Below are 24,789 nucleotides of genomic sequence, written 5' to 3'. Positions count from 1 at the left end.
CACTACCACCTAAATTCATAAAAGTAACAGGTGGTGCCTACTGTTTGTTTATAGTGGCTTTCATGGCAGACTCTATCAAGGCAGTTTTTGTTCCAAAGCTTTTACTTTTAAATGCTTCATGATTGTTGATCTGTTTTTGGCTCACAGAAGGACATTTTTAAAATTCTCTGTAAACTTATTTTTGTGCGCTCACAATATGTGGCAGCTTGTTTCTCTAATTTCCTGATTGTTGGTTATTTATTTTGCTTGTAAGCCATTAGCTCATCCTGGAAAAGCTTTCATTATTTAGTTGAGAAAAGGTACTAGAAGGTAACAAAAAAAACAAGTCTGCCTTCTCAACATGTAGAGCACTGTTCATTTACTTAATAAATGTCTACTTTAAAAACTTACCATCTCTGTAAGAAGAAACATCTTTTCAGTTTTTATTCAGTAGTAATTATTTATACAAAATTCACAGCAACCTTTAAAACACTAACTTTTAAACACGTGATAGTCTTTTTAACACAGTTGAGTATATCCGTGTTAAATGTTTAATACTTATGAATGTTAGCATTGTGTTATGGATGTTTGATGGTACTGAGCCAATATATTTTCCATTTGTCTGGGATTTGTGCATTTTTTCACAACAGAACTAGATGGATCAATTATAACATTCTTTTGAATAGATTCATGCCTTTCTTTGCTGGTTAATAGGTTTTCAGTAACTTAAATATTTGTGATATGCAGTAATGGTTAGGGTACAGTCGTAATAAAGCACCACATTTACATAATGAAAAGTTATTCTTCTCTTACCACTGTCAGCATCTCTAAGTTTTTTCCTCCATCCCCTTCAATAGCTTGATATGCTAACAAGCTGGCCTGTCTTAAACCTTGGACACCATGATTTCATTTCCTGCATTGCAGGCTGGGTCAGGAATTGCAATTCCTGTGACAGGGAGTTTCCAGATGTCACCAAGCCAGGACTGTAGATCATTCTGCAAATGGGCACCTAGTGAATTGATTTCATTCAACTGGCACACAAAGAAATCCATCAACAGCTAGGAGGTAAAGGAGTGGGAATTGGGGAGAAAAGCCAAGGGTGGGGAAGCCAGTATTTTTAAGGACTTCATAAATATCTCATTAACTAGAAGTTAACTTGTTTAGTACAAGCTAAGAAAAACAGACTATTATTAGAACTGTCTGTGGTGTTCTGACAAGTCCTTTTTTCTGAAGTATAAAGATAACTGAATAATAATATATGCTCATACAGAAATTACCTGAAGAGGATTTATTGCAGTTTGTTTTTTATACCATCACATTTGTAACTTAACAAAAAACAAACATACAGGAAGAAAAATGGGTAAGTCACTGCAGGAATTACTGTGAGCTAGAAGCAAGTGTGACCACTACAAAAAGTTGTATTTATATCTATTTATCTCAGTGTATTAGTATAAATAGCTCAGCAAAATGTAAGAGCACTGAAAGCAGTAAAAACTCACCGCCTGCAACTAAAGTATTGTATGTACACTAAATCTTATTTACAGGTTAGTGACTTTCTATTACCATACAAAAGGTACTTAGTTTTCTTAATCATAAATACTCTCTTCAAAATAATCCTGATGAAAAATCAGAATATGTGGTGTGTGTATGTGCACGCAAAATGGGTGTGTGTGTGTGCGCGCGCGTATGGGTGGGTGCATGAGTGAGTAAGTAAAAGGGGTTACTTGTAGTGAAAACTTCACAGGGATTTAGTAAATGATATAATGGGGTTACTTTACAACTATACCTACACAACACCACCAAAAAACACCTCGCCACGGTACAGTTACTAGTATAACAAGCCAACATAATGCCAATTTGAAAGCTATGTTATATAATAGGTTAAGAACATATATTTTACAGATTCATTACAAAACAAGGTGTTGCACTAACCAAGACTTTGTACCCCACAAAATTTTGTTTGCCTCTTGATTATAACATGCCCACTGAATTATAATTATAATATTATGTTATGCTGAAAATTTTGCACACATCCAATTTTAAAATAAATTGTATTTGGAAATCCTTAAAAATCCATTACTAATTATTTTCTCAAAATGTGCATGTCAGTCCACATCAAGCAGAGATATTTTAGCCATTCTAACAGTTTATTTGCTTTTAAAAATAAAATGTATTATCCATAATTATTTTCAGGTACTTTACCAAAGTAACTGTATGTGCAAAAGCAGACTTTAAAAAAAAAAGTCATCACACATTTCAGCAAATATTTTTCTTGTAAGCTAAACACTCCAATACTATTTTTGCAATATACTTTTCAGTATACATCATTCCTGCTTTAATTTCAAAAACAGCTATTTAATCTCACATTAGTTAATTCAGGCTCTGAAAAGTAAGTGAGAAGCTACATATAATAATGCTATAACACAAGATCAAAACTACCTACTATAGTAACAATGGAGATTTGTATTAGAACTGCTCTGTTCCAGGCACTCAAATATTTCTGAACAGCTGTAACCTTTTACAAGAAAAGAGCCTACTTGTTACAGACGGAGTAACATTTTAGTGCAAAGAAATTGAACATACATGAACGTCTTAAAACTACATTTGTAATAATTTCTCAAGTAGTTTAATCAATTGCCTAAAATTTGCTACACAAAAGCTGAATTTTATATACATTTTAATGTAAAATATTTTCCATGCTTCCTAAAAACAAATCAAGTACAGTAAGAGTTATAAAAAGAAATGCTACCTTGAAATTGACTAACAGTATCTCCAAGGTACTATCATCTTTTATGAAATCGTCTTGAAGCAGAATGTGATTTGTGAACTGCTCAAAGAGCAGCAACACTACAGAAACAAACAAGCTGGTTGGAACTGCCTTACAATACTGCAGAGAGACAAGCCTGAATGACAAGCATACGCAGACTGCCTTGAATAGGGCATGTTAGGGGGCTGGAACTTTCTGTGTTTGCTCTCCTATACGACAGCTGAGTTTCTCTCCTACTTAACCCTTGGGGGCAAAGTCTTAATGGTTACAGCTGGTATGGTGAAGGCTTGATCTGAACACAAGGTCAGGAAGACAGGATATGAAGGTGACATGAAATTTCTAGCTTTTTCCTGCTTCTACAGGAGTATTCCACCCAATGCTGCTGTTATAATTTTCTTTGATCTTTCTGAATGAAGTTAGTAGATTAAAGTCTGTTGGATGGTGTTATTTGATTGCTTAGACTTATGTTAACTGTAGATATTCAGAGCTGTCCAGCACATCAGTTTTATCACTTACATTTATATGATCAGTTTCTAGATATCTTTATGTTTCTATTTATTTTGCAGATCAGACTCTCTCCCACCTTTATTTTCTAAGAGGAAGTATAAATGCTTGCAACTTGCTAAAAAAGTTGCTTTTATTTATTTACATTTGACAGGAGAAAAATTTATGGAAAACAGCATACCAAACATAAAACTGGTTGTTATGTGCTCCTTTCAAGTACATTCTGGTCCTTTCTTCTCTCCCATACAACAACTCTCAAAGGAAAAGAAAAGCCAAACAAATTTGACAAACCATGCAGAACAAGTGTCAGGTTTACAGAGGACACAGGAAACCACAGTCCCTCACCTTTCCTAAACAAGTAAAATTTTAAAGCTCCAATGCCTTAAAAAGCAAAAAGTAAAATTCTTCCAGAATAATGATAATTGACTAATAATTGGAAAATGTCTCTAAAGTGTATGAGGAACTTTCTAATGTTTACAGAAGTGAAAGCAATTGTGGGAGGGGCAGACAGAGATTCTGGTGTGCATAAGCCAGATCAGTGCTCTTTGCCTTTTACTGCTTTTTAAGTATGTGAAATGGTGTTTTTGCTACATGACTATAAAACAACAAGGAGAATCAACAAACTAAGTTATCAAACTTGGTTCTACTATAGTTTTCAGAACTCCATATATCTTATTCGTAATTATTTTAGCTCAACAGCAGACAAGAGCTTTTGAACTCCCTCCCCACTCCTCCCAGATGTAGCCTTGGCTCTCAGCTGACATGACTTCATCATCATCATCAGACTCTCATCCGACTGGGTCTACACCTAAAACTTAATTAACCTAGCTACACTAGTCATATCAGAGGGGGGAACCTTTTTTTGAATTGGGAGCCACCAACCCACAGGAAAAGTCAGTCACACACAAGTGAGAAGAAAAAAACCCAACAAAACCCTTACTCAGGCAGCCCCTGACTAAGGAGAAAGACATTCTCCACATTCCCCTCACCACACCACAGCCTTAGGGAGGCTGCAAGAGGGGAGGGAGCAGGAGCCTATACTGGGAAGAGCTGTCTTAAAAGCCGGTTCCCCACAGCACCATTTCCTTGGGTGGGTGGGGGCAGAGGTGCAGCGGGGGGGTGGGGTGCGGGTGGGCGTGGGCGTGAGCTGGAACTCAGCTGTCCCAACTCATGCCCGGTCCCAGATGCTGAGCCTCTACTTTTTAAGAACCACGTGGCTGTTAATACAGTAAAACTCCATTGGTCCAGCATCCAATGCTCCGGCACTCCTGATGGTCTGGCACCATCAGGAACCCGAAAGTGCTCCAGCTGCTGGCTGCCAGGCAATTGGAGCTGCTCTGCGCCCGGCTTCTCTGATTCAGCTGCTGCTGAAACTGACCAGCAGCTGAATCGGGGAAGCCAGGGGTAGAGCAGCTGGGGTTCTGCCAGGTTGGTCCTATAGCGCTGCCCCTCAGGGCTGCGGGACCAACCCAGCAGCACCCCAGCTGCTCTTGGGGACACCTGGGGCAGAGCAGCTGGAGTGCTGCCGGGTTGGTCCCACAGCGCTGAGGTATGGCACTATGGGACCAACCCAGCAACATCCCAGATGCTCTGTCCCTGGCATCCCTGATTCAGCCACTGCTGTAACTGACCAGCAGCGGCTGAATTGGGGACGCCTGGGCAGAGCTGGACTATCGGAAGGTGGGGCTATGAGGGGTCTGGGGTGGCATCTCCCCCATCCCAGATCCCTCATAGCTCCCCCTTCCGATAGTCCGGAATATCTGATAATCCAGCACCCCTTGGGTCGTAAAGGTGCTGGATTATCGGAAGTTTACTGTATATTTAAATGGCAGCGCTGCAGCAGAGTTAGCTCCCAGGACCAGGGAAATTCCATTGACTACTCAATTAGTTGATTAAGCGCAATTTAACATCCTTAAATCTAGCTACCACCTCTGAAAGATGGATTACCTACTGATGATAGGAAATCTTTGCCACTGTAAACATACCCTCATCATGACAGCTGCCATTCCATCTTTGATGCTTAGGAAAAGACTTTCCCTTCCAGCATGCTGAATTGACATCAGCTCTTAAAATTCCTTAACACGTCTTCCACAAAGTCTTTCAAAAACAAATAGGCACATTCTCATGATAGGTTATCAGACCACTTTTGAGATCAGAACTTCTGATCATCTTTGTCACCTAGCATAGAGTATCAGAATGCTATGTCCAATGCAGACAAATCTTTTGGGGCAGGAGCTGGGTCTTCTATAGTTTTGACCATGCTGTGAAGGCTAACAGTGCTCAACAACTTTGTTCATTTTTACTGTTTTGTGTATTTCTTCAAACTTCTTTAAAGCACCTTTCCCTACAGTTCTAGGCACCTTTTACCAAAATTTAAAATGGTAAGAGAAGGCATTAAACTCCAAAATGTTACTTGGTAACAGAAAATAGCAAAGAAATTGATATCTTCTCTCATCTATTCTGAAAGAACTGTCATGTCAGTGCTGCTTTAGCTGCTACCAATAATTTTTCATTTTAGGAACACAAAAATATTATTTTTAGTATTGTTTCTTTTGGGGGAAGCCCCCTAAAAACACTTAAAATATTGCCAGAGTACAAAGACAGAACATAAAGATTTAAACATTTCTTAGAGGCTACAACGTGCTTGACAATACAAAATTATCTTTTTAAAAGCTTACAAAAAACCCAGACATGCACTCATGGAGAGGAATTTAAAAGTTTAACTGGTTAACCAATAAGCTGATGTTTATCCGTTCAGGTTAATGGTTAAACTTCTGCTAGTCCAGTCGGTTTTGTGTAACCATGTGATGGCTCTAATTTTGATTGATTACATGGTTACTATTTTTTTTTAGGAATTTTTACATGCCTATCCTGGAGTATGACATGTCAAAATGTACAACCTGAAAATGTTTAAAAGCCAAAGTGGGTCTGAGCTTTGATGCAATCTAGATCACAAATCTCTGCTAGCATCTAGAGATGTGAAAAGTTAACCAGTTAACTGGTAAGCATCACCCTTAACAGGTAATGATTACCAGCTCTGGTTAACAGTTAATCAGTGGGGGTTGGAGCACCTCCCCACCTACTATGGAAAGGGGGATTGTTCAGCCCCGCAGCGGCCTGCCATATACAGGGATTGCGCCAGTTGTCCTGTCCACAGTGGGCCCGTGTGCCTTGCAGGCAGGGGCTGCTCCAGTGTCCGGGCGCCCAGCAGGGAGGGACAGCAGGAGCAGTCGCTGCCTGTGGCCAAGCGGTGAGGGAAGGAAAGGGGAGTTGCTCCAGACCAGACTCAGCAGGTGGGGGTCACTCTAGCCCAGTGGAATTGGAACAGCCCTTCTACCTGCACCCCCTTTAATTGGTTAACCAGCTCAACACAATGTTTAACCAGTTAACCAATTCAATGGGACTTTATATCCCTACTATCATCCTGGAGCATCCAAACCTTCATAAGAAAGGCATGGAAAACTGGACTCCTATCCCACAGGTATTTAAAAGGGGTGCAGATAGCATGCTCTTTCAATGAGTGTCCTCATCTACATACTTGAGACACTGGCCATGTTGGACCAAAAATGAACTATTTGGGGGTGCAAAATCCCTTTTATACTAAATAGTCACCAGACAGAAAACCTTCTTGCTATTCAAAATTCCAAAACTTTGAGGCATGATTAAATTAAGAAGAAATACAAACCTCATTTACTTAACTTTCAGAAAAATAAAAGAGTCCAGTTGCTTGACACATTCCCCTCAGCGTTCACCTGAAGGAGCTACAGAAGTGCAGGACCAGACTATAGCAGTAAAGTAGTGAACACTTAGCAAAGGAATTTTTTATCCACAAATACCAAACTCTTAAAAAACCAAAACACAAACAAAATACCATACACAGCACCGGAGAGTTATAGCTCTTAGGAAACAACTAATTCCTGAAAGCAACACTTCCCCAATTGCACAAATCTTTGGTTTAGTCAGAGTCTTTAGACCAGGCAGCTCTTCTACAGGCTGAAGTGAGATGGCCTCCTTTCACAGAGAAGCAGCATCTTTCAAAGAATGTCATACTTTTCTTGCCTATGCATTTTTGACAGAATTTCCAGGCCTCCTACAGCTTTCTGGTAGAATTGTTCCAAATCAATGTTCCGGCAGGTAAAAAAAACAAACAAAAAACCATTGTTCCACCAGACTGGAGCCATGCAGTGTTGATGGCCTTTAATGTCTCTGTCCTAGCTCCCCAGACATAAGTTTCTCCATTACGGCTGTGGCTATATTACAGTTTAAATCGACAAAAATTATGTTGCTCAGTGGTATGAATTACCCATCTGCCTGAGTGACAACTTGTGCTGACTTAGCCACGACGTGGATAGTGCTTTGTCTGTAGAAAAACTTCCCCACTGGCATAGCTACCATTGCTTGTGGGGGATGGAGTAAGCAAGCTGACAGAGCTCTCTAAAGCATTGGCCTTGAGACCTTACAGCTGCCTCTATGCAACTCTAGTGCTGTACGCTCTCTAGTGTAGCCATAGCTTGGGTATCAAATCCCCACTACAAAATGGATACTCTAATTCACAGTGATGATTACATTCAAAATGGAGTCAACAGAACATAACATTCACATAAAACAATTTGACACAGATACATCCCCCAAATCATCGCAAGCAGAATGTAAAAGTAAATCTTGGTCACAGAAAATTAATTCACCAGATATTTCTGCAAGAGCTGCTTAAATACTTACAAAATGCCATCTCTGCTGGTAGTCATTAAAGACCACATACCACTTTTATAAAATCAAGGTGTTAGCCACAGTGTTCTGGCTAACAACCTAACACCAACTGCATAAGACCATTTCTTCAGATGTTTTACAGTTTCACCTGCATACAATATTCTTCTACACTTTCTGTCTTAAAACTGTTATAAATCTTGCTATACTGTACACTGCCAGACAGATGCTATGTTTCACCTCCATGGCGGGCCAAGTGATTTTTTCCATACATATTTGTTAACTATTTCCCAGGATGAAGAGAGGCTTAATATTTGTAAAACATTTTCAAATCTTGGATGAAAAGCACTACAAAATCCTTAGTATGATAACATATTAAAATGCTCCAACACTATGGCCATGTGCACACTACGCGGAAAATCGATGCCGCTGCAGTCAATCTTCCAGGGGTCGATTTAGCAGATCTAGTGAAGATCCGCTAATTCGAATTTAGAGGGTGCCCCCATCTGTGTCAGTAATCCTGCTTCTCATGAGGTGTAAGGGAAGTTGATGGGAGCATTTGCTTTTGTCGACCTCCCACTGTGTGGGAGGCACAAAAATGTGATTTAAGATTCCTTGAATGTAATTAACATAGCTAGGGTTGCGTATTTTAAGTCAACCTTCCCCTTTAGTGTAAACCTGACCTACCTGAATTGTGAAAACAATGCTACTATATTCTACATCATAATAGCCACTCAAATTGTGTCCCAAAATATTACAACGCAAATATAACACACATCTAAGGATTATGATTAATAAGTCTTCTGTAGACAGTTTAAAACATTGTATCATAAATTTGAATTTAAATCTGAATGTAAAACTTTCAGTAACTCCTAGAGTATTATTCAGTTGCATCAGTATCTGCCCGAAGATGCAGGGCAAGGAGTCTAGCCAGGCTCTTCCCAAGAGAAACAGGACAGAACTCTTGCAGCCAAGGAGGCCCATGTACTTCAGCAACTCCAGACCCCAAACACTGCCAACCCCAAGCTTTTTTTTTTTTTTTTTAAATATATAAATAATTATTTAGTCTCCAAAAACATAATGGCATTATCTTAAAAATGAAATGTTCTCCCCTCCCCCGCCAAAAAACCCCCTCAGGGTTCATTTATTTGTTTTCTGAGCTTTTGCACAATTGCACATTTTTCTTCTATAAATGAGGGCTCGAAACTTACTTTAAAAAGAGTAAAGCATAGATTCTCACCAAATCACATGCTTCCAGCCACTGGAGCTTAAGAAGAGTTAATAAAATTCCAAGAGCTAAGAACACCTAAGAATCTCAGCTATTCTTTGTGATTGGGAGACTGGCTGTTGGGCAGGCTACAGTATGAAGCATTGTAACAGGCCCCTTTGACATCTTCACAGCTTTGGCCTATAGCAAAATCAAAATATGTGATTTATAAGGGACCAGTCACTTTCTTTTCTTGTGCTTGCAGGGACCAATCCCCTGAACTGTGCAAAGAAAATGACCTGGCAGACTAATGTCTAAGGGGGCCAGGCATTATGGGGATTTCTGTTGCCAGCCCTCAAGGAAATAATAAAATGGTAGGCCAAAGTAAAGTTGTGAATAGCTTAAATGGATGGGGAGCAGGAAAAATATGCAATAGGCAGAAAGCCTAGGGTCTCTTTCTAGTTCAGTGGAAGATGGGATAAAAGTGTTAATGGAAACAGGGACTCCTGGTTTGACACAGAATTTTTAAAGCAAAAAAAAAAAGTAAAGCACGAAAATATTGTAAAATATGAAGTTTAACACACTGTCCTTTTGGTAACCTCATCTTTCTGTTCTATGTGTTACTCACTTTGGTCAGATCTTCTACTAATTTGATTGAAAAATCTATAGGACAGAGATCATGTGTACCCGTGTTTGCTAAGTGCCTACCACAATGAAGTCCCAGTCTGACCACAGCCTCACTATTAGTAATAAAATTTACACATCCAGTATATTACATATACTGGGTTTTGGTCACAGTAAACTGAAAAAAATCTCCTGGAAGTTGCAAAGAATCTACAAAATTTAACTTAGTATTCTTATTTTGGCAATGTTTCAACCCATGTAAGATAAACATACTGCAGCTGAATAGCTCTACTGCTACATATCTCATTCTGATCAGTCAAGTGCCAGTGTACACAGTGGTGTACAAAGCACAAATAAAGACCGTCCCAAAATAATGTAATATTTTCTTATAAAGTAAGTGAAGTTAAAAGAATTAGAATGAAAATAATTCAGTTAGAGTTGAGTTAGTCTGGCTGCTTTGTAGAACAATGAAATTCCAGCAATATATTAATTTATTTTTCCTTATCTCAGGCTGCAAGGATCCTGAGGGCAACGATTGCTTTTGTCTACATCCCTCTAAGCAACGTGTGCTTACCAACCATCTCATCATATAAGCTACCAAGTATGCAGTTGCCATATAAAGGGACCATTCAAAACCTGACTCGGCAAGGGAGGTAAGAATAATTGCCAATAAATCATGTACCTTAGTACCATCTATACTTTTAGAAGCTGGGGAAAAGTTTTTACAATTCTATTTAATTGTTTCCTTGTGTATTGGTGGACACACTGATGGAGCAGTAAGATATTGAACAATGTACATATGTAACTGTGTACATAAATGTGTCTTCTCATATTTGTGGATTAGGGGAAGGAAGGAGGTAAGAGATATGGTGAGACTGAAGGGAATGGACAAAGGTTTAAAGATATTTAAAATGGTTGCCACTTATACTGGCATTCATCTAAAATATCCTACTTTCTTTTCTGCAAAGTTTATACAGACTAAACAAGACTGCCAGATACATATGCAAATCTCTTCCAACACAGGGAATTGTTATATCCCTAGGAATTAAGTATAGAGCCTTTCAGCTTTAATCTGGCTGCCGGTTTGCAATCTCTCCATTTTAGTAATGTCCAAAAATTACTGCTAACTGATCATCAGTAGATGATGTGATGTTGTCTCAATACAATTCCCACAACATTTAAGAAGAAGCAGAGAGACTGACCTACACTCAAGCCCAGGTCTAAGTGGAAATGCACTGTAGAGAGGGGAGTAGAAAGGGAAGATGTTAGGGGCTGATTCTGCCCTTGCTGTAACTTGGTTGATGTTTGAACAGAAGCCTTCAGGCTCTTAATCCAGAACATTTCTGAAGCAGGAAATCCATCAAATACTAAAGGCTTTGTCTACACTGGCTATTGCGGAACACAGTTTTTGTCATTCACAGGTGCTAAAACAATGTACAAAAGCTTTGCTGTGGCAAGTACTCTAGTATAAGCAGAGCTTTGTGGGCACTGCCTGACTTTTAAAGCTAGGTCTACACTGGGAAGGTTTGGTGACAAGTGCTGTCGACGCGCAAAGTTGCCAAAAGTGAAAACTGGTCAAATAGGGGGTTTTTTCGTCTCTCATTGCCACCATTTCATGGCCACATTACTAGCATCCTGTGGACAACTAGAGCAAAGTATTGTGGGTAAGCACCCCACACTGCAGTGATGGGGGAAGGCAGAGCTGATCCCTGCACTTCTTGGGCTTCCCTCATAGCTCTGTGAGCTCGCCATACTGAGGAATGTCAAAGCAGCACAGCAGTGTCTCCAGCCCTTCACCTGCAGCAGTCTGCCTGCAGCTGTGCTCCTAGCAGGGCAGAACAGAAGCATTCCAATGATTTGCTCTTTGTTTCCCAAAACGAGCAGATTTCCCAGATGTTTGAAAGGGGAAAGGCAAATGCCTGCAGAGCAGCAGAGATCATGAAACATTGAGAACATCCATCAGGGCAGGCATTGCGAAATACTGGCAGAAGCCAGTTCTCTCAACAAAAACAAACAACAGAGGGCTCTTTGTCAACAATAAAGAGAGGGGAGAAGATAAAAGACCCTCACAAGCTGAAAGTTTGTCACCAAAACTGGGTGTTTTTCCCAACAAAAATCATATTGCAGTGTAAACGCTTTCACTGTTTTGTCACCAAAAGGCAGTTTTTGGCAACAATATGTGCCAGTGTAGAAAAGCCCTAACTAATGACAGGGCTACATCAACACAGTCATGCAGCTAAAAGCTTTGTAGTGTGTAGACATACGTTTAATTCTAAGACTATTGCGCACAACTAGACATCTTTGATGATTTGTTTAAACAAACACATTGAAAAGGAAATAGTTGAAGTTGCATAATCCTAAGTAGTGCTGAAGGCAAAAGAGTGCAGACTGCAGGTGTCCAGCTAAAAGAGTGTCATAAAATAAGAATGGAACTTTCGGGAAAGTATTGTGTTACTCATCTGTACAGTGCCCAAAACAACGTGGTCCTAATGCTGACTAGAGTAGACATTCAAATCACTGTAGTTCTGCAAACAAATAGAGTAAGATAGAAAATATTTAAAGTGGTTATTTCTTAAATATTTTAAGCCATTCCAACTATGACAGTCATGTTTTCCTAGTCTTGTTATTAAATGGCAACCAACCACTCTCTCCAGCAGTGATTCTCAGACTTAGGTATTTGAGGGGAACTTGACTGTTCCATACATCCCAGCTGTGGCTATAGCTGGGTCTTACCACATAGGTATTTGTATTACATCCTACTGCTTAATTTGTTACCTGTTGCCTACTTACAGATGAGCAGGAAAACCAGAGTACCTGTTAAGTACTTTTTCGATAACGATCTAATGGAAATAGATGTTTTATTGACAATATTCTTGCATTAATATAGACATTAATTAGAAATAGCCCTATATTGCTCCACTAAAACAAGTCCTAGGCTCCCACAGAATTATGCACAACTTGTTAGCCTTTAAAGTGCTGCTGTACTCCTTATTGTTTTTGCTGAAGGACTAACATGTCTACCTCTCTGAAACCTAATAAACTAACACTTTCCCCCTTGCCTTCATAAATGGGTTTTGGGATCCAATAATTACACTTAAAAAATCCAAGGGCAATGAGTCATGCAGACAACATGAAAGTGTGCTTTTTCCTACCATTTGGAAAAATTTAGGCAACAATAATAGTAAAAAAAAAGTGCAACTGCAACTATAGCAAGTTAATGTAACCAAGAACTCCCCTCCCCCCCGTTCATGATCCTATTTCAGATAGACATTTTTATTATCTTGTTTTTTTTAATTCAGGTATAAAGTATACTGATTTTTAAAAGGTACAGAACATTAGTTATCTAATATTAAAGAGTACTAAGCTTAAAATCAGAATTTACTATGACCACAAAAATATTAACAATACATACAATACATACCTGGTAAAGTTCAGAACTTACCTTTTTTGTTAGTCTCCTTCGCAGATAAAGGCAGAAAGTTGCAAGTGTTCAATTAAGAGCAAATTAGACAAAATTTGTAGTTCTCAAAACATTTCTTCTAACAAATGCAGAGTTCCATCTTCAATCTGGGAGGTTACTGCTTAGTACAAAAAAAACACATACACCCTTCTCCCCCCCCCCCCACACACACCCTGCTATGTCAAGTACTCTAATCACTTATTTTTTCAAGATGTTTCCAAAAAGCAATGTTCAACTCTTCAAATATTCCACAAGCTGCTTTCCACCCCCCTTCCCTTTTTTTGCTTTTGTTCAGCACCTACAGTTTTTCCCCACCTTTCTTGGGTAGGGTAATGAAATAAGCACCAGATCACTTGGAGCTCTTTTGTGAAGAAGAAAAGTAGTTTGTGTAAACGGACACTGCTACAGCTCATACAGAAGGTTTTATTTGATCTTAGCTTTGCTGACACACTAATGAAGGCCCAAGCAGACAAGGAAAGAGAAAATGTTATTTGAGCACAAATTTAATGTTTATTCACCAGACTGCTTGCCTTTGAGAAGGTTGCCCAAACATAGCGTTTGCAATGCAGAGTCAATCTTTTCTAGCTGTCTCTTAGCAAACATATGGGAGCCTGGGAATTTCTCATGTATTCAGATAAATCAAGAACCAGACCTTTCAGACCACAACATTTAGAACCTTTAAAAGGAGATGTCAGATCTCTCTGGTACTCTGTGACTTTACATAGTTTAGATTACATCAAAGTCACCACTTTTCAAAATAAATATATGGGACTTCATTTCAAAAGGCAGCTCTGTAAAACAAATGAGACAAGTATGCTTTAACATTTCCTACTGTAGGTCTCAAATCTTGTAACTTACAACCCAAATCTATGAAATATATGTATAATATCTGGGTCATAAAATTTACTGCAGCTTCTCTCATTTGCCTGCATGATTTTTCAAATGCCACATCTGTCCTTTTTGTATTGTACTTCTACATGTATTCCAAAAACCATGCCTTAAAACTTGGTCCTCTATTTTTAGTGAGGCAGCAGCATACAGCAATTACCTGAGCCAAACCACTTCTGGTTACCAGTATATCCATGTTGGACCTCTGAACTATGCATGACTAGTCAGTACTTTTATAGGAGTCTCAAAACTCATAGGGGGGAAACACACAGGTGCAGCAGGAAACTAGACTACAATATGGTCAAACGTTTAAAATTTGCCCAAAAATATTTTTAACACACTTTTTCGCTTGGGACCAGTTCAACACACTCCACATATTATCCTAAGAGTTCGGTGTTTCCAGTGGACATATTTTCAGGCTTACCAAACTTGAAGTATCTGAGATGTGGGCTCAGAAAGTTCAATGGGATATCTGGCTAAGAAAAAAATTTTAGAATCAGGGCTGAATTCTGATTATTTTGGCTATAATTTTTCAGTTAAATAATATCTGTGCTTATATAATTACTAGGCAGATAAACATGGTTATCTGTTTTGAGCTATACTTTTTTGTACGAGATACATCACTTTTTAATTAATTCTCTAGTGGTAAATCAAAATTAGGTTGTTTTTTCTTTAATTTAGATAAGAGAATTGAATTGTTACATCTGAATACTTCCCAAACAGGAATTAAACCATCTGAAAAGGAACTAAACCTCAACCAGCTTAACTATCGAAAAAGAACTGTATTCAGGAAGATAAACCTTTCTTTAAACACCCTCCTCCCCTGCACCGCCTCTTCCCCTCAAGCCTTGGGAATCCTGAAAGCACCCAAACTGTTGTAGTTCTACTGTGTAAGAAAGGAGAATTTAGGAAGCGTGAACAGGGGTTTTATAGTGCCCTGCAGGATATCCTTGTACTCCAGCATAGAAGAGAGCGAGGGCATGGCTGGTGCATGCTCCCAAATACAGATTCAGTGACAAAATATCACCCTCACCCTGGACAAAAGCCCGGCCTAAGGTAAGTGGTGCATACATCAGCTTCAGAGGCTACTGTAGCCCTAAGATAGTAACAGCTTCAGAGCAACTCTAAAATCTGAAGGAAAAAAAAACTGTTCACTTTCCAGGTCCCTTCTCAGCCCACTTAATTGGGGTATGTACTACATTCAGGATTTGGGCATTAGTAATTTTGGGTCTGGTCTGCACCTAAAATTGAGGTCAAACAGGTTGTATTGCTCAAAGGTGTGAAACATCTCCCCATGAGACATTCAGGAAAGCTGATCTAACCCTAGTGTACGTAGCACTTCACGGTTGACAAAAGAATTCTGTCAGCCAAACAACTGCCTCTGAGAAATGTGGATTTACTACAGGGATGGAAAAAAAAAACCCTCTGTCACCACAGTAAATGTCTACACTATTAAACTAGTGCAGTTGCAGCTGTGCTGCTGTAGTATTTCCAGTGTAGGTTTAACTATAGGTAAAGATTAAAGAGCTGCTGGCAGTACTTTAATGCAGCAGTGTCATTATGGCAACAGTGCTGAGAGTGAGCTCTCTCAGTGCTCTAGGGATACTTTACAGTGCGGTAAATTTGTAGCTCTGGGATGTGAAGTCCCCCCTTCCCTGAGCGCAGCGAGTTACAGCATTGTAAAGTGCCAGCGTGAAGTAGGCTGCAAGCGCCACTCCCCTCGTGGAGGTTGTTTACCTAAAGATCTGAGAGAATTCTCTCACAGCGTTCGTGCCGTGACCACACTTTCAAATGTAAAGTTCTGCCATGCCAGCGATTGCGGCTGTGCTTTAAACTTTGAAGTATAGATTATAAGTTCAAACATTCCCATCATAAGGAAAGTTTCATGATCAATTTTCTTGGGTAGTCATTTTGCTCAGTCCAGAGTCCTTTACTCATTTGTATTTTTCTTATAGTAAACAAAAAGGTTGTGTGTTTCTGGTCACAGCACTTCTTTATAACAACCCCAAATTGTTTCCATTTACAAGAAGCACACCGTAATGATAAACATTATTTAGTTTATGATTCTTTTAAAAGACTGAGATTTCTTTAACATTTTAAACTGGCATGGGACTGGTTTACTCACAACATTCATGATGCAATTCAAAGTTTTCACTTCCATCCCGCTAGTTCGAAGCTGACCCAGATTGGCCAAAATAGGTAGATTATAACATGTTAGTTTGTCTACTTCCTATAGTTTGCCTATATTCCTCACATGACTCTACCACAAGTTGCATTCTACTGAACTGGATACCCCTCCTCTCATAAGAAATGGTTTTTACAGGTCGCAGTTGAAGACATTGGTGAGACACCTCCACTCTTCTGTTGAGTGAGACCACACCCACTGTGAATAACTGAAGGACTACCATTTCCAGAACTGAATCTAAATTTGCTTTTCATTTTTAACCAAAATACTATATTCTTCTTTCAGCATAGAAATTTGTAATTGTTCAACCAGAGAGTCTAATTAACCTTATGTATACAATAACATTTGTAACAATCTAAGTTTTTTTTGGTCACTGAACAATGATATAAAAAGAAATGTCCATTCTTTCAGAATATACAGATCATAAATAAAATGGCTGAGCATCCAATTACAGAGCCTGTCTCAAGAATATCAAATGTCATGAATTGTCATTTTGCAAGCCATGAGGAGAAGAAGCACGAATTACAGCCTAAAACGGTATTCTGCTTTTTACACTGACATGTTTTAAAAACATGCCATCTTGTTAGAATTCTGACAGAAGAATAATTAAAAAAAAAAAACCTGGCTTACAACTGTATATTGTTGAGGTTTGTACAGAGCTTAGAGAAAGCCCCTATATCTCTTCAAAATTTACTCTGGGTAAATTTACTACACATACCTCCATACAGTTCAACAAGGAAAAATTCTTCACTGAGGGAATTTCTTATTTCTGGATTAAACCCAGTGCTATTAGCTGCAGAATGAAATTATTAGTGACAGGCTCATTCAATTACTTCTTATAGGCAGTCCATAGATCTTCCTCTAAACCTAAAACTGCCATTGTAAATTTATCTAACGACAAATTATTTTTAAACTGTCAGAGGCAAACATCATAAAAATTGTTTTAATCACAGTGATTTAACAGTGCACGGTCATTAAAGTACAATTTGTGAAGAAATCAAAAACACTTCAAAGTTATAAACTGAAAATTAGCATAATTTATGCCTCCCCAAACATTACACTGTAAATTAGGTTCTAGTCCCATAGTTGCGAGTATTATGATGTTAGCATTTCCAGTTATTTGAGATGTGTAAGTTTCCCTCCTAAAATATGACAAATCTGAGTTTATGAAGTGAGATTAAAAATCATTTTTCCAAAAAGTACACAAGTTGGTTCCTGGTAACCATATTTTAAAAAATCCCAAAACAGAAGGCATTTTCTAAGAATGGAAGATTCCCCACCATTAGTTAATACATTTGTAGGTGAAATGCAATGACACTGCAATCAAATTCAAAAGAGTAATAACCTATCTGTAGATCAGTGGCGCACAACCTTTTTTCATTTGTGACCCCCGCACTGGAGCTCCCCCCCACCCCCTAAAAGAAAACCCACACCGAGCCGCTGAAATGCAGTTGCAGCCCCTTTAATTACTGCTCCTTTGCCCCCGAGTCCGTCGGGCGCCGAGCTGGGAAAAGCAGAAAATAGTGGCCGGGTTGTGCACCACTGCTGTAGATTTTAAATATGGGTTATTCTAAGCCTTGTCATTTAAAGGTTCCAGTAATAAAACTATTTTTAGTAACTAAATCCTTTTATACATGCACAACCTTTATCACAAGAAGCTTCATAAAATAGCTAGTTTTAAAAGTTTGATCTTTTTTACCAAGGGAAATTGTAATCAATCTGATAAACTTCACATTTTCCTTTACAAGTATGCCCCAAAGTTATCTTTATTACTAGGTGTAACTGGGCCCAAACTCACCTCGCTCAAACTAGTGTTCTGTGCTAACATTGAATGAAAAACCTAGTGTATATAAACTGAAGATGGAAATGAAATCTCTGCTGCTCCTTTTTAGCATGTAATTAAATTATATGGTGAAAAGCATAGCAGAAATACAGATGAGAGAAATACAGTAAGGAATCCATCTGGTGTCACTATAAAAGTTACTTTGCAAAGATGTCTAGTAGACTCACTGATTATGGTAAGTCCAGCTGTTTAGTTTGTAAAGCAAAATGAACTTCAATAAACTTCAGTTACTTTAATGGACCACATTTTCAGCATTCCAGTTCTCAAAAAAATCACTTTAATATGGCACTGCCCATGATGAAAGCATATTTTAATGCAAAACTTAGCATAACCCCAAATTTGAGCACGATGTAATGAAAACATATTCAAGATCCAGACAGCATCAATGAAGTGTTTTGCATTTTCTAGATAAATTAATTTTAGCTTTTTTACTGTGCATAAAAGTCACACCATACACAAGCAAAAGAGAAACTTTGTCTGAGATTAAAGACATGCATATAATTAAAAGCAGAGTCATTTTACTCTATCAATTTACAAGGAAAAAACCCAACTAAAGGAGAGGATTTACAGGCACACAGAATTATTGGTCACAATGGGAATGGAACTAAAAAAACCTGCACCGTCAAGTTATATAAAACAAAATTTGAATGACTCCCTCTGTCTTCCTTCATCTGTGCTCAAATACTTCAAAAATAATATTTGTATTTATTAGTTATGATGACAGATGCGGATTGATGCAGCTGTACACAGTTCTGCCTGGAAACTGGCGTTTTTTCTTTTGTCAACATAAATAGATACAGTAGGGGTAAATTTCCTCTTCACTTCAGTGATAAGCCAGCATGCCTTACCTGACCTGAATGGGAACAAAAAAATAAGGTAGTTCAGACAGGCTTCTTCACTTCATACTAACAAAGAGCACAACCATGGGGATGCATGGTGATGCCTGTGATGTAGATATCTGGTAATGACAGGCTCCCTGATGCTAATCAGATAGTGGTTCATTTTTGTGGTTAGGCTTAATCACCAAATTAAGACTGTGTTTACAAGAGCCTTCTGTTAGGAGTAGCAGTAAAAGGCCTGACCTCAGAACCTGAGTTTCTTTTTGTGGTAGGTCTAGAGCAGTGGTTCTCAACCTTTCCTGACTCCCATACTCCTTTACAAGAGTCTGATTTGTCTTGTATACTCCAAGTTTCACCTCACTGAAAAACTATCTGCTTACAAAATCAGACAAAAATACAAGTTTCACAGAGAATTATTACTGAAACATTGCTTATATTCTCATTTTTACCATACAGTTATAAAATAAATTTGAATATAAATCCTGTACTTACATTTGAATGTATAGTATACAGAGCAATATAAACAGGTCATTGTCTGTATGAAAATTTAGTTTGTACTGACTTATGCAGCCTGTCATAAAACTAGGCAAATACCTTGAGAGCTGATGTTTGTTCTAGAAGATGTCTGTGTAACCCCAGAGGTATGCATACCCCTGGTTGAGAACCACTGGTCTAGTCAATACTGTATAGTTTTCCCAGTTTCTTATGATTTAGATAGATGTCTGCATTGCAGGAAGGGTTAGGCCATATAACACTTGCAAGAGGAATATTTTCTTTAGCCTGTAAACTAATGACTAAGAATAGAAGATTCTGAGGCTGAAAGATTGTCTCAAGCATGGTAAAAAAACTGAACATTACACTGGTCTAAGGGGCTAGCTGCTCCATGAAGCGCTGCTGCCTTGAATGCCGTAGGGCAGTGGTCCCCAACCTTTAGAGGCTCACGGGCGCCTGGGGGCGGGGCCACTGCTGCGCCAGGGGGCGGGGCCACTCACGCGCCAGGTGCCCGGGGGGTGGAGCCGCGCATCCTGGGGCACGCCAGGGGCAGGGATGCCCTTGCACCCGGCGCCAGCATGTGCCCCAGGGCTGGGGCCGCCCGAGCGCCTTGTGCCATGGGCCCGGTGCCGCCGCCCGAGCCGCACGCCTGCCGCGCACCCGCATGTGCCCTGGGGCTGGGGCCACCCGAGCGCTGCGCGCCTGGGGCTGGCGCCTCCAGTGCACCGTGCGCCCGGGGGGGGGGGGGCCGGCCCAGGTTGTCGGCGGGTGCACACAAATGCCCCGGCAGGCGCCATGGCGCCTGCGGGCACCGCATTGAGGACCACGCCGTAGGGGGCCTGCCATCAGGCTCTTTGTGGCATTTCAGAGTGGCAGCGCCGCTTGAAGCCCAGGATCAGTTGGGGAGTCCCCAGCTAACCCCAGGCTCAGTGTGGTGCTGCTGCTTTGAAATGCTACAGGGAGCCCAGTGTCCTCGGCATTTTAAGGTAGCAGTGCCGCATGGAGCCCGGGGTCAGCGAGGGAGTCCTTCTAAAGCCGGGAGGTGCCCTATCAACTAATTTAATAGTTGATGCAAAAATGCATCGACTATTCGATTAGTCAATTACCTGATACTTAACATCCTTAGTGTAGGAAATGTTGGCATGCATAGAATACCACTCTGAGCTCCAATACATTTATATGCCGGTTGGAATCTTGTGGAGACTGTTGTCCCTGAGTCATGAGAAGGCCTGGATGAGCCTCCCCAACCCAAGAGAGAGGCATCCATCATAATTGTCGTGGACAGGGGCATTTGTGAAAAGGTCCACCAGCGCAGGCGTTTTTTAGGTCTGCCCAACAGTCTGGGGAGTGTTTGATTCTGGTTGGTATTGTTACTAGTTAGTTGCCTCTGTTGTCCTGTGGCTTGTATACCATCCTCAATCACTGTTGCATTGGTCTCTTATGTAGTCTGGCATGCAACACTACTGACGTGGCTGCCGCCATTGTCCTAGTAATTGCAGGCAAGTCTTAGCTGGGACTTGCGGAGTGGCTTGAACTAGTAAAATGAGGGCCCATATAGTCTGAAACCTCTGTTGTGGGGGAGATGCTATGGCTTTCACACAACTGAGGTAAGCACCAATAAATGCCATTGTCTGAGTTGGTTGGTGTTTGCACCTGGAAAGATTTACCTGTAACCTGCAGGTCTGAAAAAGAGATTTGGTCAGAGAGATTGAATTTTGTGCCTCCTGACTTTTGCGTGCTCTTATCAGGCAGTCATCAAGTTAAGGGAATATGGAGACCCACTGCCTGTGTAGATGTGCAGTGACGACCGCCAACACCTTTGACAAGAGCAGTGGGGCTGTGGAGAGTCTGAACTGGCAGCACAGTCTATTGGAAATGTGCACTACCAATGCAAATCTGAGGTCCTTGCTATGTGCAGGATGAATGGATATGTGGAAATATGCATCCTGGAGGCTGAGAGTTGATAACCAATCCTCTTTGTTTAAGGTGGGGATTATAGTGGATAGGGTGATCATCTTGAACCATTGTGGTCACGTGTGTCTGTTGAGCTTCCTGAGATTGAGACTTGGTCTCCACCCTCCCCTCCCCCGACTTCTTTGACTTGAGAAAATAGTGGGAGTAAAACCTTTTTACCTTGTAGCAATGTGGAATGGATTCCACTGTACCTAGATGGAGTAGGTGGTAAATCTCCTGGAGAAGAATGTTCTCTTGAGATAGTAGCCAGCATCTGTTGGTTGTGAGGGAGGACCACTGATGGTAAAAGGGTGCTACACATTGATTGAACAGGATGGGGCTGCCCTGAGGAGAGAGGTGTCACCAGAGTTTTGACCTGGCCTTCAAAATGTTTGTCTTGAAGTTGATGGTTTAGAGACGAACGGTTAGTCAGAGGTTTGCCTCCTCCTACTTCTAGTCTGGTGCTGCCTCCTCCTGTTATTGAATTGCCTTTGTACTTGGGTAAAAGGCATGGGTCTCTGAGTGAAACTTCTTCCCTGTTTGTGCATTACTGCGGGGACGTAGATGCCTGGTGTGTTCAAGGTGGAATGGGAGTCTTTGAATGAGTGAACACAGGTGTTGGCAAAGAGCTTAGTTCCCTGAAAAGGAAGATCTTCTACAGCTGCCTGGACCTCTGAGGGAAATCGAGACAAATATAGCCATGACAACCTCATCACCACTGCTGTTGCAATGGGGCACGACGCAGTGTCAGAAGCTTCTAGAGTGGCCTGAAAGGCTGTACATGAAATCAGGGTACCTTAGTTGATATTTGCCCTGACCTGGTCTCTTCTGTCCTTTGGTAGAGATCACTAAAACGTGCCATCTACTAAAAAAATTGAGTGTGTGTATTTGTCAAACATAGCTGCATAATTTGAAATGCATAGATGGAGGGACACAGAAGAATATGTCTTCCTTCTTATGAGGTCAAGGTGTTGTCACTCCTTGTCATAGGGAGTGGTCCTCATTGCACTCTGTTTTCCCCTTTGGTTCACAGCATAAACCATTAAGGAGTTAGGAGCCAGATGCGAAAACAAGAAGTTGTGGCACTACATTGTATTTGCAATCTAATCTCTTGCAGATTGATGGTATTGCCGCTGGTGTCTGCCAAACAGACTTGGCAGGGTCCATGACGGCTAGGTCCATGGGGAGGGCCAATATGACTGTTGGTGAGGCATATAGTATATTGGTTAATTTGTTCTGAGTCTCAGCGAGGCTGTCTAGTGAGACTTCCAGGACATTCACCACCCTCCTGAAAGCTCTTGGAAAGACTTAAAGTAGTGTCCTGCTGTGGGAGAAGGAGTAGGAAGCATCAGTGTGTCGTCAGGGGAGGATGACGAGATGTGTGTTGGCGCATGTGAAGAGGTGGTGGACTCATTGTCACTTGATGGTGGCTTGTCCTCCTCCTGGCACACTGATCTGTTCAAGGATGGTATAGAGGTGGCCCTGGATGGCACAGGTGGGGTTGGTTCAGGCTGTACCTGTTGTGGTGGTTAGGCTCTGTAGGGGCCCCAAGGATCCCAGTATGGCCAGTTGGTTGGCATCGGCTTTGGAGGTGGCAATCATAGGGGTGGTTCCCACTGGGGTAAAGCTTAGTACACTTGCTGCTGCTACAGTTGAGATTGCTTGGGCGGGGAGTGTCTTGGTGTATGGGCACCTTTGAGAGGCTCGTTGTCCTAGTCACTCGACAATGGCGGTGCCGATTCTGCAGCAGTGGACAAAGTAAACCTGCTGGATGTGAGTGTACCATCAGTGCCAAATAAGGGGGTCATTGGTATGGACATCACTCTCAGCTCCTCTGCTATTGTTAACGGGTGCGGTGCCAGTGTAGTCAGTGCCAGAGGGAGCGTGGAGAGTAATACCACAGATACCTGCAGTACGGATGGTGCCAACTGCATAGTCGTTGGTGCTGGTTATTTGTGTTCTCAGCACCGGGGGTGGCATGGGTACCGATGGCATGGAGTGCATCTTAGTTCTTTCAGTGCAGACAGAGCATCAGAAGAAGGTGTCTTTGACTTAGCATGTGCTGGTAGCGTATTGGAGGTAGGTGGTGCTGATTTTGACTTCTCTGGTGTCCAAGCAGCTGCCTTTATGAGATCCTTGGACCCTCGGGAACTGTTGGAGCCTGACAATCCCAGTACCTCCTTGTCCAGTGCGGGGGGCATTTTGGGTGTTTGTACTGATTTTTTTTTTTTTTTTTTTTAGGGGGAATCACCCTTACTTAACGAATGGGATCTCTTCCTGGGCTGGTACAAAGAAGAGTCCCTGACGCCAGAGCCTGATGGGGCATAACCACTGGGGAGGGCTGCCAAGGTGGGGTGGAGCTCCAGGTCCGAGGCTGGTCTTACAGTGTTTTCCAGGGAGATCAGCTTCAGTTGTTGCTCCCTGGCTTTCTGCGTCCAGGCTGTTAACTGCTTGCAGTGTTGGCACTGGGCTGTGATGTGAGCCTGGCCCAGGTACCAGACACTGAGTGCCCGTCAGAAACTGGAATGGAAAACCTGCAGAACAGGCAACATTTAAAGCCTGGGGAAGCTGGCATCTCAGGGAGAAAAGACCGTGAAGGCAAAAAACGGCCTCAACAAGGAAAAGATGTATATATATAAAATAATAACACTAACTGTTTTATTAGAACCAGGAACAACTAACTAACTACACTAAGAAGAATGAACTAAGAGTCCTTTGAAGAAAAAAAGGTTGGCGAGCACTGCGGTTCCGACCAACAGTGGTGCTGGCAGAGAAGGAACTGAAGGGACAGTTGGCTGCACATGCATAGTAGCCACACAGCACATGCCGTCTGCTTCATGTGCACAGCCTACCAAAGGGCAGTGCTACCAAAAATCTCCAACTAGGCACGCTGCGGTGCCCACACACCTAAGGTGGAGCTTCCACAGGGACACTCCTCAAAGAAGAATATCTAGTTACATACACAAATTTAGAACAAAAGTCTGAAAGATGTGGCAGAACTCTCACTGACTTCAGTGGGACCGAATTCTTTCCACTTTTTTAGTCTCTGCTCAGCTCTGACCCCTTTTCATATGTGCTCTCTCAAGAACTGTTTTATACACATTCTAATCCCGTATACATGCTGTACATTGTTAATAATTAGGAAAAGTCTACGTTTTCATGCATTTAAACAAACACAAATGTACTACCATTATGTTGAACTGAATATTTGAAAAGTTCTTTTTCCCAATCACTTGCTCCCCTCAATTCATCATGAAGGCCTGGAGCAATGTTGCAAAAGCTTTGAGAAGTACCCGAAAAAGATCTGCAAGATCCATCAGTGGGAGTACATTTTAGTGTAGATG

At 40.9% G+C, this 24,789-nt stretch overlaps 1 protein-coding gene and 1 long non-coding RNA gene across 8 annotated transcripts in view; one reads left to right on the top strand and one right to left on the bottom strand.

Moving 5' to 3' along the window:
• DISP1 (dispatched RND transporter family member 1) overlaps positions 1-24,789 on the bottom strand; it is a 180,913-nt gene that overhangs the window by 70,448 nt on the left and 85,676 nt on the right. Inside the window, exons 1-2 of one of the 6 annotated variants that reach the window (XM_075925249.1) lie at positions 2,729-3,972; positions 793-974 (exon numbers count right to left, since the gene is read on the bottom strand). The exons of 4 other annotated variants lie outside the window; for them this stretch is intronic. The gene's annotated coding sequence lies outside the window, so the exon portion shown is untranslated. Of the gene's footprint in view, positions 1-792; positions 975-2,728; positions 3,973-24,789 lie in introns of those variants that run through there. One more of the 6 variants, XM_006115597.4, reaches the window with a different exon arrangement.
• On the top strand, positions 923-24,032 carry LOC112544559 (uncharacterized). 2 transcript variants are annotated; one of them, XR_003087896.2, is made up of 3 exons: positions 923-1,044; positions 10,296-10,438; positions 23,687-24,032. It is a non-coding gene; the product is annotated as an uncharacterized LOC112544559 (long non-coding RNA). The 2 variants fall into 2 exon arrangements; XR_012902943.1 differs by lacking the exon at positions 23,687-24,032 and adding an exon at positions 14,857-15,194.

Source organism: Pelodiscus sinensis, chromosome 3, assembly GCF_049634645.1.
Source record: "Pelodiscus sinensis isolate JC-2024 chromosome 3, ASM4963464v1, whole genome shotgun sequence".
Classification (NCBI taxonomy): domain Eukaryota; kingdom Metazoa; phylum Chordata; order Testudines; family Trionychidae; genus Pelodiscus; species Pelodiscus sinensis.
The sequence above is the reverse complement of the archived record's forward strand: the minus strand, read 5'-3'. Positions and strand labels throughout refer to the sequence as shown.